We start from the raw sequence: 12,933 nt of genomic DNA, 5'->3' as shown, positions 1-12,933 counted from the left end.
TGCACCTTTCCTGGCTTTGGTGGGTGACAGCAGGGTGATGGGGGTGAAGGGCGGGCTGCGGAACCTCTTAAGATTCGAGATTCATTTCCTTAAACACACATTGTCTCACTCCAATTTCACGTCCGAGCAATTCTGGTGAGGAATTAGCAGCCCCTGGGAGAGAGCGAGCAGGTTCTGTTTACATGTGGCGGGGGCGGGGTGGGGGAGGCAATGCAGGCAGGGGGCTTGGGGGCCGTTTGCACAAGGAGCTCACACAGGAACAGGGTCAGGGACTGCCTTGCCTGACCAAAGGGCCCTCAAAGGGAGCCGGGCCGATGCACTGTCAAAAGAATGTGGAATCCTGCCCCATATTAGATGTCCTGCGTGCATGGAAGGTGGGGCCGTATAATGATTTTGGGGGCAAATCAAGAACATTGGGCTCTCAGGTCAGAAATGACCATTGGGCCTAACTCTCCACCAAGAGAAATGGCTGAGACCCAGGGGCCACCTTCAGCTTGCCCTCTTCTGTGGCGTGGGGCTCACAAACTCTGGAGGCTGCAGTTTGCTTTGAGTTGGGCTCCGAGGACCCTTCCCCACATGGAGGCTCACGTGCTGCTATGTCCCCATTACAACCTTTGTGGGCTTAGGAGGTGACAGTCCTGTCATTGTGTGGGAGAAGCAGCTCCACTCCGTGGGTGGACCCCCCAGGACCCAGCCCCAGGTCTCTCTCCCACCTACTCAGTCCCTGGGGCCTGGGTTGGATGCCTGTGTCTCTGGTGGGGAGCGGGGAGTGTGATGGGCAATCCTCAGGGCACAGGCTCCCCCTGCCCCCATCTCAGGCCACTGTCTCTTCAGGGCCTTGAGGTCATTCTGAGTGTGGTATGGTGAAGAAGTCAGAGGACCGTGCTTTAAGCCCCTCCTTAATGGTGCCCCTTCAGGCTGACACTATTTTCATCCCTGGCCTTGATTTGGGTCTTCCTGGCTGAGCTTGTTTTTGGTTGGCTTCTGAGGCTAGGTCTGCCCTTTTATGCACTTTCTGCCCTCCCCATGCCCAAAATCCAGTTACCCCATAGTCCCAACCCCTACACCTGAGGAGTCTTAGCAGGGCTATGCACCCATGGAGGTGGCCTCGGGGCTGAGCCTAAGGCATGCTATGGAGGGTGGCTCATCCCCCAGCTCTCCTGGGTGACTGACTGCTTATTCATCACTTCCTAGAGGGGATACCTGCTCATTTATCAGCCCATTAGCTGGGTGAGCAGCATATGGACCGGATTCCTGCTGCCCTCTTCCTGCCCACCTCTGATAGCATCATCTGGGCTCACTGTGAGGTCCGAGGCCCAGGGTTAGATCACAGGGGTGGGGGCCGCCATCTTGCCCTGAGGCTGAGCCCCTCAATGAGGCAGCTGAAGGCTTGTCACTCTTGGCTTCAACAAATCTACCTTTGGAATTCAGCACTGCGGTCTCTAAGCCACGGGCTAAAAAGGGCCCTGCTTTTAGGAAACTGGGCTTTATTTTTAGTGTTCAGAGAGATAATTTTTTCTCGCCCACCATCAGCAGGGAGATCAGTCGTTTTCGTGATGTTTCCAGATCCTCTTGTCTGCGGGATGGGGGTGGGCAGGAAGGATCCCTTGCCTAAGGGTTTCGTTGTGGCCCTCCCCCACACGCAGGAGGGAATCTGTGCCCTCAGACTCTCTGTTGCAGCCTGTGCTGTCAATGGGGTATTCTCAAGGTCTGTGAGGGTAGCAACTGAAAGGGGGCACCAGCACAGTGTGGCTGGTCTGGCCCTGGGGATATGACCAGAGCAAGGCTCTAGTCCCTCTGAAATGATGGGTAGAAGGGCAGGGACTAGTCTGCCAGAGGGTACCCTGGGCCTGTACACACACATATAGATGTTCTCTGAGACCCACTGTGTGCTGTACTAAGCACGGGAGCTCGGGGCTGAGCTCAGGAAAGCATGCATCCTACCTTGTTCATTGCAAGCCTTCTGCCAACATGTGCCGTAAACCTGGACACATATATACCAGGATATGTATGTGGTTGGACACACAGGCCCTGGGATATGTGAGTACCTGGAGACATACATTGGGTCATGTGCTTGAGTCTGAATTGCCCATGGGAACACCATCACCCTTCCCATGCATGCCTGTGAGCATTTGTGCACATGCATGCCTTCCTACACACATGTACAGATACACTCAGGCATACGCTGGCTCCTGCATCATCTGGGTTTATGGCAGGAGATAAATTAGCAGTTTAGAACCCTAACCCTGCCAGCACTGTAAACTCAAAGAGCCTGATAGCCAGAGCTTCCAGGCACGTTGGTGACTCCACAAACATGATACTGTGTAGGAGAGGCTTTCCCAGCACTGCAGGGTAGAACATACCCAGGCCTAACTGGTAAAGGAGCCTGTCCAGGACCTGCCTACCCTGTGCCAGGGAGGGGCCACGTGGTTACCATCTTGGAGCTTCAGCCTAGGGCATCTCCAGCATTCCCTAAGGGCCCTAGGATAGTAGAAGTGATAGCAACTCAGAGGGGTCAAGGCCCTGGGGGAGGCTAGGTTGTGTTCATGGAGGGGCAGGGCAATCCAGAGACCAGGCTGAGGATGTGGCTGGTCTGGCTCTCAGCTTGTTCTGGGACCTGAAAACGGGGGCTTCCTGCTTAGACCCCTATGGGGCACTGAGAAGAGCAGCCCTGAGCCTTGTGTGGCATGGCAGGGACCTTGGTTGGATTCTGGAGGAGCTCAGAGTAACCCAGGCTCCATGGTGACTGGGGCAGGGAGAGGCCTGGGGTGTGGAGTTCTGGGCCAAGAGCCAGGGAGGCTGCCAGCTCAGGGTGCAGGCAGGAAACCTGGAGGGTTCATGTAGGCTCCGAGACGCTGGAGGAGCAATGACTGAATAGGACCAACCTGGGTCACTTGCCTGGTCATGCCCTGCAGGCCTCAGGGGAGTGGCCAATTGGGGTTTATCCCTAAGAACCTTCCCCAACACTTCTAGGTGACCTGGGCCCACAGCCTCACTCACTTAGCTGAGTGAGCCTTGTTGAGGGGTCTCCCAGCAGGCCCAGTGGCATGGGAGGGACGTGGGGTAGGGAGGAACCTAGCTCCCAGTTCTCTCCTTGCTGAGGAGGCAGTAGGGCTGCCTTACATAATCAGGGCAATTTGTTCCGCTCTTGTCCTCCTGGCATCATTGCCCTCATCGCCTCCTTGCTCAGGGAGCCCTTGACGGAGCTAGAAGCGCAGGCCTTCCTCCTTCCTGCTGGAGGTTGCTGACAGACAATGTGGAAGCCCAGGGCACCATCCCCTCCAGGACTCCATGGGCACCTAGCCGTGGGAAGGAGGCAATGGGGGAGACAAAGTCACACTGCATGTGGGGATCCAGGCCTCCAGCCTGCAGCCTCCAGACGACCCTACAGTTTCTCAGATTTCACACAGGCAGTGAGTTCCCAGTGAGGGTTGGGTCAGAGCTGCCCCTGCCTGCTAGTGGCCCCTCTCCCGGCAGCTCTCCTCACCAGCCTTCCTTCTCCTCCGCCTTTGCATGCTATTCCCCTGCCGGGAATAGCCCGGCACCTACACTTTTGGCCCATCCACCTACACTTTTCCCTGGAGCATCTTCTCTGACCTTCCTAACACAGAAGGAGGTGATAAGCTGGAGTCTTGGTCATCCTGGCTCTTCACTGATGCTTACTCTGCCCACTTGGACATCATGCACCTGTAGCCTAGGGTCCTGGACTTCAACCTCACAAATAAAGATGGTTTCCTATAGGTAGAAGCACCTCCTTGAAGTCCACCTACCCTTGGCTTTCCCTCCCCCTGCAATCCCTCTGGGCAAACAGGTTGGGCGAATGAACCCTCGGGGTCTGGTGGACAGCACCAGGTAAATGAATGAGGGACTTGTTATCCTGCGGGCTGGATTCCTGGGAGGGTTCACCCAACTGTCTAAGAAACAGCTCTTGATGGACGTTCAAAGCAGGATGGGGTTTGTGAACTCAAGACTCAGCTGACCCCACTGACTTTCATAGCCTATGGCAGGTGGCCCAATGGACATGGCAGTCAGAGTGGCTTCCCAAAGGAGGGGCCAGGGGCAGGGTGGGGCCTGAGGAGTTACAGGATCCCACAGGCTGGAGACCAGCTGCTGGGGAAATGGAGGCAGGGTCTGGAACAGGGCCTGTGTTCATGCACGTGGTAAGTCCATGTAGTCATTGAATCCCAGCTTTGCCAGTTACTCTCCATGCCTCAGTTGCCTCATTTGTAAAATAAGGACAACTGGGGCTTGTGACAATTTGATGCAATGGATTGCCGGTGTGGAAGCTCATTTGGCCCTGCCAGTAGTGGCAGCTAATCCCATAATAATTGTCACCCAACCCCACAGCCCCCAAACCTGGACAACAAGGAGGTGGCACACTGTGCCTGGAGTGGGGACCCAGGCGCAGCGTCTGCCTCCCCTGGGCACAGCACACTTAACTGAGAAGTTCGTGGCTGTTCAAGCTAAGGGCCCTCGTGGTGTTTGCCAGCGAGGCCAGGCCATTGGTCCTGTTTGCACAGTTCGTTTGCCTGGCAAACACTGCGCGCGGATGCAGGAAGGTAAACGCTGGCCCCTGTTGCCACTGGAGTTTTGCATGCACAGAGAGAGAACCTGGCGCTGGAGGTGCCAGGGATTGTCCCTCTCCCCCCAGAGTGAAATAAGGGGGAACTGAGGTACAGAGAGGGGCCAGAGTCTGCTCAGGAGCACCCCTATGGACTGGGTTCAGAGATCACTGACCCCAGCTTGGGGAAAGCTTTTGGTGGTGACCCTACCCCTGCATTTTTCAGGTCCAAAATGGGAGCTTTCTTGTGAGAGCCCAGGAGAGACTGTGTGGATGTGCATCCCCAGAGTGCGTGTCTTCAGAGCACACATGTCCCTGTCCTCAGCATATCTTCAGCCTATACAAAGCCTCAGTGTCTTGGTCCTGTTTGATTATTTATTTAAGCTTCTGACTTGTTCTACAGAAGATTTCATGGCACTTACAAGGATACATAAAATTCAAGAACAGCCTATATATTGGAAGTAGGAGAAAAAGGAAAAATTAGGGAAGGGTGTAAGATGGCGTCGGGGGGTGCTAGCAGAGGTGGTAAATGAGATGGCCCAGTCGTGGCCCGCTCCCTCAAACAACTTCCTTGCACATTCATGATGACTCTGGTGCCTACTGCCTTATCAGTGCCTTGCGGTCAGCCTACATCAAGAGCTCAAAGCAGGGAGCCTAGCTGGGTTCTGCTGGGACCCTGCTTCAGAGGCCACTGTGGGTCAGGCCATGCCCTTGCCCCCACCAGGTCCAGCACCCATGCTGTTAAGAGCCTCTCCAGTGGTGTGTTCAGCAGGATCAAGGGTCATGACCTTTCAGGTAGCCCCAGCCATCTGAGCCAGCAAAGTTCCACTGTTTAAAACATTTCAGATGACCACAGACCACTTTTTGAGGTGTGAATGGACTCCCACAGAGCCTCACTCAAGCCTGGGGCTAGCAGTATATCCGGTGACAGTGGATAGGCCCATCTAGGCTGTGATGCCTTTTCTATGAGCCTAAGTATGAGACTTGAGCAGGATCTGCAAGGGGCTTCCTGAGTCCTGGGTGTGAATGTGGTGAGGTCCGTGTGTGTGACCTTGTATGCAAGGTCAAGTGCATGTGCCTGCAGCTGCATCTGTGCACTGGTACAGGGCAGGTCCCTGAGATCACTTTGCCCCAAAAGAGGCCCTTCATATCATGAGAGGCCATGGGCTTATCTTCTGGACTTCTCTCCATCTCTCCATCTTTCCATCTTTATCCCCCATACCTGCCATGCTGAGATCTCATGTTTTCACAAGAGCAGCCAGCCCGAGGGCCTCAGCAGCACCTCTTATTGTGATCAGGGCTGTTGTTGGTGCTGTCATGACTTGGTAACATCTTTAGCAAGTCTCAGCAGCACAGAACGGAATTCCAGCCTGTGAGGCCAGGAAAATTGATCCCTGCAGGACAGAGTAGATCAGGGAAAGTTCTCAGGGCCTTGGGAGCAACCCTGGAAGGCGGTCCCATGAAAAGCCACCAGCCATCCCATCTTTGAGGAATGCCAGGATGGCCTAGCTGAGGTAGCTCAGGACTATGTGGACTGTGAGGGTGAAGGCTCAACCCAAACCACGAGGCTGGTTAAGGGCAGAGCAGAGATGTGGGTGCAAGAATCTAGGAAGTCTCTTTGGACAGATTGTGACCCTCCTGGCACCTCAGTTTCCTCATCTGTAAGATGAGAAGCCAGCCAGCTGCTGACCACCTCCTGGGTGCCCTTGTTACAATCATCTCTATCCCCAGGGCATGACTGGTGGCTTTAGAACAAGGTCAGTTTCTGACCACTCTGGAATCCTTGGGGGACCTGCCCAGCCCCTGAAGAGGGTTGCTCACCTGACCTGTCAGGGCCGTGATGGGTGGATGGAGGTGATACAGAGAAAGCACATTTTGCCCTTTGCTCCCTGGCCTCAATTCCATCTCATGAGGGTACTTATGGGGGTGAATTTCTGCCAGCTCTGGGCTACAAGGACTCTGGGTTACAATGACTATTTCATCTCAGATGAGAACTCCATGACCCATTGAAACCCACTGGAGCTGTGGCATGATTGGTAGTCCTCCCTGGCCCACCAAAGGTCCACTGGGGCCTCTGCCCACCCTGACTTCCAGAACGCTTCACTCCCATTCTCCCAGCCCACTGTCCCTGAGTCTTGAGAGGCGGGTAAAGGGGGCTTTACTCTAACCTGGTTTACACATCCGAAGATGGGAGCACAAGGGTGAAGGGGTTGAAGAAGCCAGACGGCAAGGCAGTGACCTGGCTTGGGTCTCTCTACTTGGGTCATCATAGGGTAGAGGGGGCTGTTTGTCCTGCTTTGAGGGCAGGGTCCTCGTCCAAGGCCAGGCTGGGCCAGGGCTGCTCAAGATGGAGAACAGGCTGAAGGGCAGGCCAGACTTGTCCGTGGGCCAGAGAACTGAGCCACAGCCGGGGCCTGGACCTGATGGCTGGGGTCTGAGAAGCCCAGTGCCACAGGCACCGCCATTCACTGCCTGTAGTCTGCGGCCAGTTTCTAATTTCCCAGAGCTGTCAAATGATGAGGACTCCATGGGTTATGCACTGAGCCCTGTCTGGCCACACAGAGGACCTGTTATCACTATCCCCATCCTTTTGCAGTTAAGAGGCTGAGGAGTTCTGATGAAAGGAAGGCAGGGCCAACTGGGTGTGGAGGCAGCGGGAGAGAGCAGAGCCAGGGTGGGTGGCAAGGGGGCCCAGACGCCGACACAAACAGTCTGCTTCCCATAAACATGGGAGCCCACAACAGCCGGCCGCCACCCGGCGACTTCTGTGAGTTGGGAAAGTGCGGGTATGTTTACTCGCACTCCCCCGTGCCAGCTGGTATGCTGGGCACAGCTTCCCTCCCAGCTGCCTTGACAGCCGGCAGCTCCCAACTCAGGGAGGGGGAGCAGGCAGGGGCCCCTGGATCTTGCCTGCAGTTCGGTTCACCTCAGGCTCAAATTCCCCACTCGGTGCTATTCCAGGCCACATTGAGAGGATGGGGGCCCCAAGAGTCTCTGGCTGGTGTCCATGTGGCTGTGCTGTGCCAGAGTTGTCTCCCCTGCTCTCCAGCCCATCTGATTAGACAAAGGCCTGGAGGCTGGAACTGTTCAAGGGCACTTGTCTTGAGTTTAGCCAACAGATGCCCCTCCAGTGGGTCCATGCCTACCTCCCTCTACCCCAGGTCCTTTCTCAGTAGTTGCTTCTCTCTGGGGTGTGCTCACTGCTCCATTATCTCAGCACACCCAGAACCAATGGATGCCGATTGCAGGTGGGTGAGGTTGCAGGGGACTAGTGCCCCATGGGCCCTGGGATGCGTGGGTTTCCATGCCTCTGCTCTGTGAATTCTGTGAATACCTTGTCTGAGCACCACGCAGCAATGGCACCTACAGGAGGTCGTGCATCATTCCCATAAGGTCAGGGCAGATGCTTGTCTGTGAAGGTGTCTCAATGGTATTACACCAGGCTCCCCAAGGCCTGGCTCAAGCATCTCAGATCAAGGAGTGGTGGGAGCTCAGAGGTAGGGACTCAGGGAAGCTGCTCAGGGAGAGCACTTCTTGGGCAGGCACTCAGCATGCCATGCTAGAGCGTTAACTTGTGACCTTGGAGATAAATCATGGGGGGCTTTGGCCCTGCAGCGTTTGTTTTGAGATACACAGGAGTGTGCCTGATGCTGACATAGGTAGGCAAGGACAATGGCATGTGCCTCCTCTCCAGCCTCATGCCCTGGGCCATTTGGGATTGTCACCTCTGTAGTAAGGAGACCTCATTTGATTCTTTTTCACTCCCAACGTGTCCACAAAGCATCCCCGTGACCACCAAGGGAGTCAGAACTTAGGGAAGATAAAGTCACAGACTGCAAGCTTCACATAGGCACATGGTCATAGGAATGCTATTATCTAACAATGGCAGCCTGGAATCTAGCCACAGTGCTGGCTAATGATGGGTGAATCCCTCCTCAGCACTCCTGACAGCTGGACTGGAATAGTCCCTGTGGTAGGGGGCTCACTGCTTATCCAGGTGTTGCTTTCAGGGTTTGGGAGCCCTGAACGTGAGAAAGTTCTTCCCACTTCCCCGAGCTGGAATCTGCAACCCCCTGTTCACAGAAGCCATCAGGAACGTTGGAGAAAAGACCTCTCATTTTGGAGCTGGGTGGATACCATTTCCCTCTATGACTTGTCCCCTGAGATACAGGCCTTAACACTGGAGGCCTTGCTCAAATCAGGCCTGATGTAAATGGATAATCAGGATTGCCACAGTTTTCAAGTCAGTTTGGAAATTCACATATGTTTCAGAGGAGCAAAGGGCTGCACCCAGGAATGGGCCATGCCCAGGGTCTCCGGTGGGTGGTGCCTTGCCTGGGGGCATGTTCCAGGCAGGCCTCACAGAGGCAGGCTCTGCATAGGGGCAAGCACAGGAAGGTTGGCACAGACTGGCCCTTGCTTGGCTGGGAGGATTTGGTTTATTGTTTTGTGTTGGGTTTTGTGTCTTTCGAAAAACAAGAGATTGAGCCTTTTTATGACATGGATTTTACAGCATAACGAGGCAGCGTAATTTCCCATTCTCAGCGGCAAGTGCACTTTTTACACTAATTGCATAATTAGACATAATGTACTAATTGCGGTAATGGATGACAGTCAACTAAACTTTAACTTTAAAAATAGGGAGGCGTTGCTGGGGGTGGTGGTGGGGGCTTCAGGCTCCTGTGAGTTTTGTGAAGGGAATCCTGCTGGTGAAAGCTCCTGGAAGTTGCCTAGTGGGGACGAGGGACCACAGAGCTACCGGGCCTTTTTCACCTCATTATCAGGCCACATATCCCTCCTTCCTGGAGGATCCTCCTGTCCCCACCACCTGGGTATCTGCTTCCCCTGCCCTCACACCCTGTCTCCCCAGCTTCTGTCCCCCCACAGGCCCCTCTGCAGCTACTGAGCAGTCCCTTATCTTGGCTTCTCCCACCCTTTGCACCTGGTGCTACTCCTGCCAAGAGTCTCTTGTCTCCGTCTACCCACAAAAACTCCTGTCCAGCCTTTCAGACTGCTCAGATGTCCTCTCCCCCAGAAAGCCTTCCTCAGGTTTTTTGTTGTCCCACCATCACCACCCCTGAGCCAGCCAGCCCCACTTTCAGGTGTCTCCTGCACACCTCTCCCTGCTGCCACCTGTCTGGGCATCTGTCCCCTCTGGGTAGAGTCCCAGGAGGGCAGCGCTGAGGTCTATTCCATCTCTGCTGCCCCAGTGGGGATGTAAGGAGGTGGGGGTGGGGAAGGATATGCTATTAAGGGGCTGCCCACCCAGGAGACCAGGCCAGGCACCCTCCTCCCTCCTCCCACACTGCTGTGTGACCTCCACTGTAGCCTGTGCAGGCCGATTGTAATGGCCTGGTTCTGTGTCTGTGATGCCCTCTAGAGAGACCATTTGTCCCAAGCATTCTCTACTAGATATGAAGGGGAACTATTAATGGGACATCCAACATCATGGTGTACAAAACCTGAGTGTGACAGGACACCATATATAGCTGAGTGACCATGAGGTCACCCCACTTGGGATGATGGCAGTGTGGCATGGCCACTTAGAAACCTGACACGGCCGTTGGCAAATGTCAGCAGCTGATGAAGCTGTAAATGAGTGGCATGTAAACCCCTGTGTGGGCACCAGCATTGTGCCCTGAGAGCTCCAGGGGCCCCTTGCCTTACTGTAAGCCTTGTGCCAGGCTGGTGAGGGACAGGCCTCAACCACCACCAGGGGAGCTGTCAGTCACACACCCAGTCTCATGGCTGGTGTGTCCCCAGAGCGACTGGGTTAGGGTTTTTGTGCACCCACCATGGGGCAGCCTCTCAGTCCCATCAAAAACTGGGCTACAGAGAGAGCCCTGAGGGGTGCAGCCTGTCCTGGATCTATCCCAGGTGCTGTCAGTGATAAAGGGTCCTCACGTGCCTAGCTACCCTATCAACCCTCCAGTCTTCAAGGTGGGGGTTGCACTTATGTCAATACCCTCTCTTTTCTCACTGAGGCCAGCCAGGTTAGCAGCCTGGAAGGGGTGGGTGAGGCAGGGGGCCCAGACCTGGCTCTGCCCTAACTGACTAGGGTCCTTGAATTGGTCACTACCTGTCCCCAACTCCCCTACCTCCTTGTTGGCCCAGCTCAGGCTTCCCGAGCCGCCACAACCCCCTAGCCACCACCTGACATGAGTATAGTCCACTCTGGCAGCTGACCCCGGCCTCCAACCCCAAACCTTATGGTCTCTTGAGGTGGTTCCCTCTCCGGGGCTTGCTCTTGTGGGCTGGGCCTCAGGAGGCCTCACCCACCATCTCTTGTTCACTGACTGCCCTCCCCACAGGGATATCATGGGCAGTTCAGACTTTCACCCAGCTGCTCCCTGTGGTGAAATATGGTGAGAGGCGGGTGTAGCACTGGTCTCCCCGGAGTCATGTCTCAGGGACACCTTCACCCTCCCTATTCCCTGCCCTGCTCCCTGGGCAGGTGGAGGAGGCCAGGGGTGCTGGAGCACCTGGCGAAGCCCAAGGTGAGCTGGGTCTTTGAGGAGACAGCTGGCAGCAGGGCCAAGCCTGCCTCAAATCTTTTTTGTTCCATTTTCTTTCTGATTTAATTTTCCAGAGATTAGGGCCGCTCGCCTTCACTGCAGAGAGGAGCCTTGCGTGTGAGTGCCTGTTTTGACTCCCAGGGTTGGGCGGGTGCTTAGCCAGTCTTCCCCTCATGGCCCTCCCACCTTCCAGAGGCCTCAGTCTTTCAGCCTCTGCCTGCATCCGCTCCAAGCCCTTCAGGCCTTCCCAGTTCATCCCTATGCCTCCTTTCCCCTGGCCTTGCCTTCAAGTTTAGGGATAACAGCAGGAAAAGGACTGCACAGAGTATGACCTAAAGCAAGGGCTTTGGATTCCACCCAGTTCAAACGCCTGTTTCACATGCGCCTTAACCTCTCTGACCTTCAGTGTCCTATCACATGGAGATGATCAGAATGGACCTTGCTCAGGGGTTGTAGATCAGTGAAGTCACATGTGTAAAGCACCTACCCTAGAGCAGCCAGAGCCAACACTCAGGGCAAATAGAGCTGTTCCTGCAGCTTCCTTGGCCCTTCCTCCCTGCTTTTCCCTGCTCTCCTTTCCCCTCTCTCCTCTCCTTTCCGCCTCCCCTCTCATTTTCCTCTTCCCTTTCAGCTTCCCCCTTGCCCTAGGCAGGTTTGGTGCTAGCTCAGGTGTGGGCTCCCGTGCTGCTGACTTTCTGATACTTTTCAAAATGCCCTCTGATTTGGGCCTGTCCAGGTCACTTGTCCTGAGGCTGTTAGTTTCCTATGGTGGCTGTCTCTGTGTTCCAGGTATATTGGGGCTGCTAGCTGGACTCCCTTCTCCCAGGCAGGACTGTTAGGAGCTATGGGGACGAGGCTGGCTCTCTTTGCTCTTGCCAGCATGCAGGCTTCCTATTCAAGGTCATCTTTCCTGCCGGGGTCCTCCAGACTCACCTCCCACTTATACAGAGCCATGGGGGAAGCAGGAGGCTGGGCAGAGGGTTCAGAGCTTCTAAAGGGGTGTTAGCCCCCATGGGCCCTGTGCAGCCCTAGGCCAGAGGGCTGGCAGGACTTGCCCTGATGCCTAACCAAAGAACTGCTAGAGCTGAGAGAGGGTTGGGGCTGGAACCAGCCCTGGGGGAGGGGAGAGAGAGAGGGGCAGGTCTCTATCACTGGTGGGATGGGAGTGCCCTCAGGGGAGGAGGGCACCAGCCGAGCCATGGTCACCAGTGCATGGAACAGGGTGGGGAGCTAGGGACTCCTGGAAACAAGGGGCTCCAAACAGACTCCTGAATTGTCCCTTGGGACCTCAACCACCCTGTTCTCCCTGTTCCTCAGTCTTCTCCCATATGCCCACCTAGCCTCAGTCTGCCGCCCTGTCCCACCAGCATCCTGGCAGCTCTCTGTGGGTTAAAGCCACTGCCTCTCCCTCCCTATCACTGCTGGCACAGAGCTAGGGTACCCTTGGGCCTGCTGGATCCTGTTGTGCTCCTTAGTCCAGCACAGGTGAAGCTGTGCCGGCTGTACTGCTATGGGAGCTGCTGGCTTTTTCTAATTAACTCCCTGGGCCAAGGACATCGGCAGGAATTGCCATCCTGCTGTGGTGGTTGAAGCCCTGCATCTGGTGCACCCTGGCCTTTCTGCCACTTCCCAGCTGGGCCCAGGAGCCACGGCTGGAGGCTGGGGCTGGAGGGGGGATAGCCCTGGGCAGAGTCTGTGCACTGGAGTTGCCCTGGGCTCTCCTGGGCTCCTGCTGGGCCTGCAGGTGGAAAGCACCTCCTTGGACCGCATCAGTGTAGAGATGACCTATCTCCCAGGGTGGGACCATCTGCTGGGCTGTGTCACTTAGATCTCCTAGGCATTTGGGGCTCACTCAGG

The 12,933-nt window shown here is 55.6% G+C and overlaps 1 protein-coding gene across 8 annotated transcripts in view; it reads left to right on the top strand.

Moving 5' to 3' along the window:
* CACNA2D2 (calcium voltage-gated channel auxiliary subunit alpha2delta 2) overlaps positions 1-12,933 on the top strand; it is a 137,974-nt gene that overhangs the window by 52,218 nt on the left and 72,823 nt on the right. The window lies entirely within an intron of this gene.

Source organism: Callithrix jacchus, chromosome 15 (assembly GCF_049354715.1).
Source record: "Callithrix jacchus isolate 240 chromosome 15, calJac240_pri, whole genome shotgun sequence".
NCBI classification, from domain to species: domain Eukaryota; kingdom Metazoa; phylum Chordata; class Mammalia; order Primates; family Cebidae; genus Callithrix; species Callithrix jacchus.
This window is presented reverse-complemented; position numbering and strand designations above follow the sequence as displayed.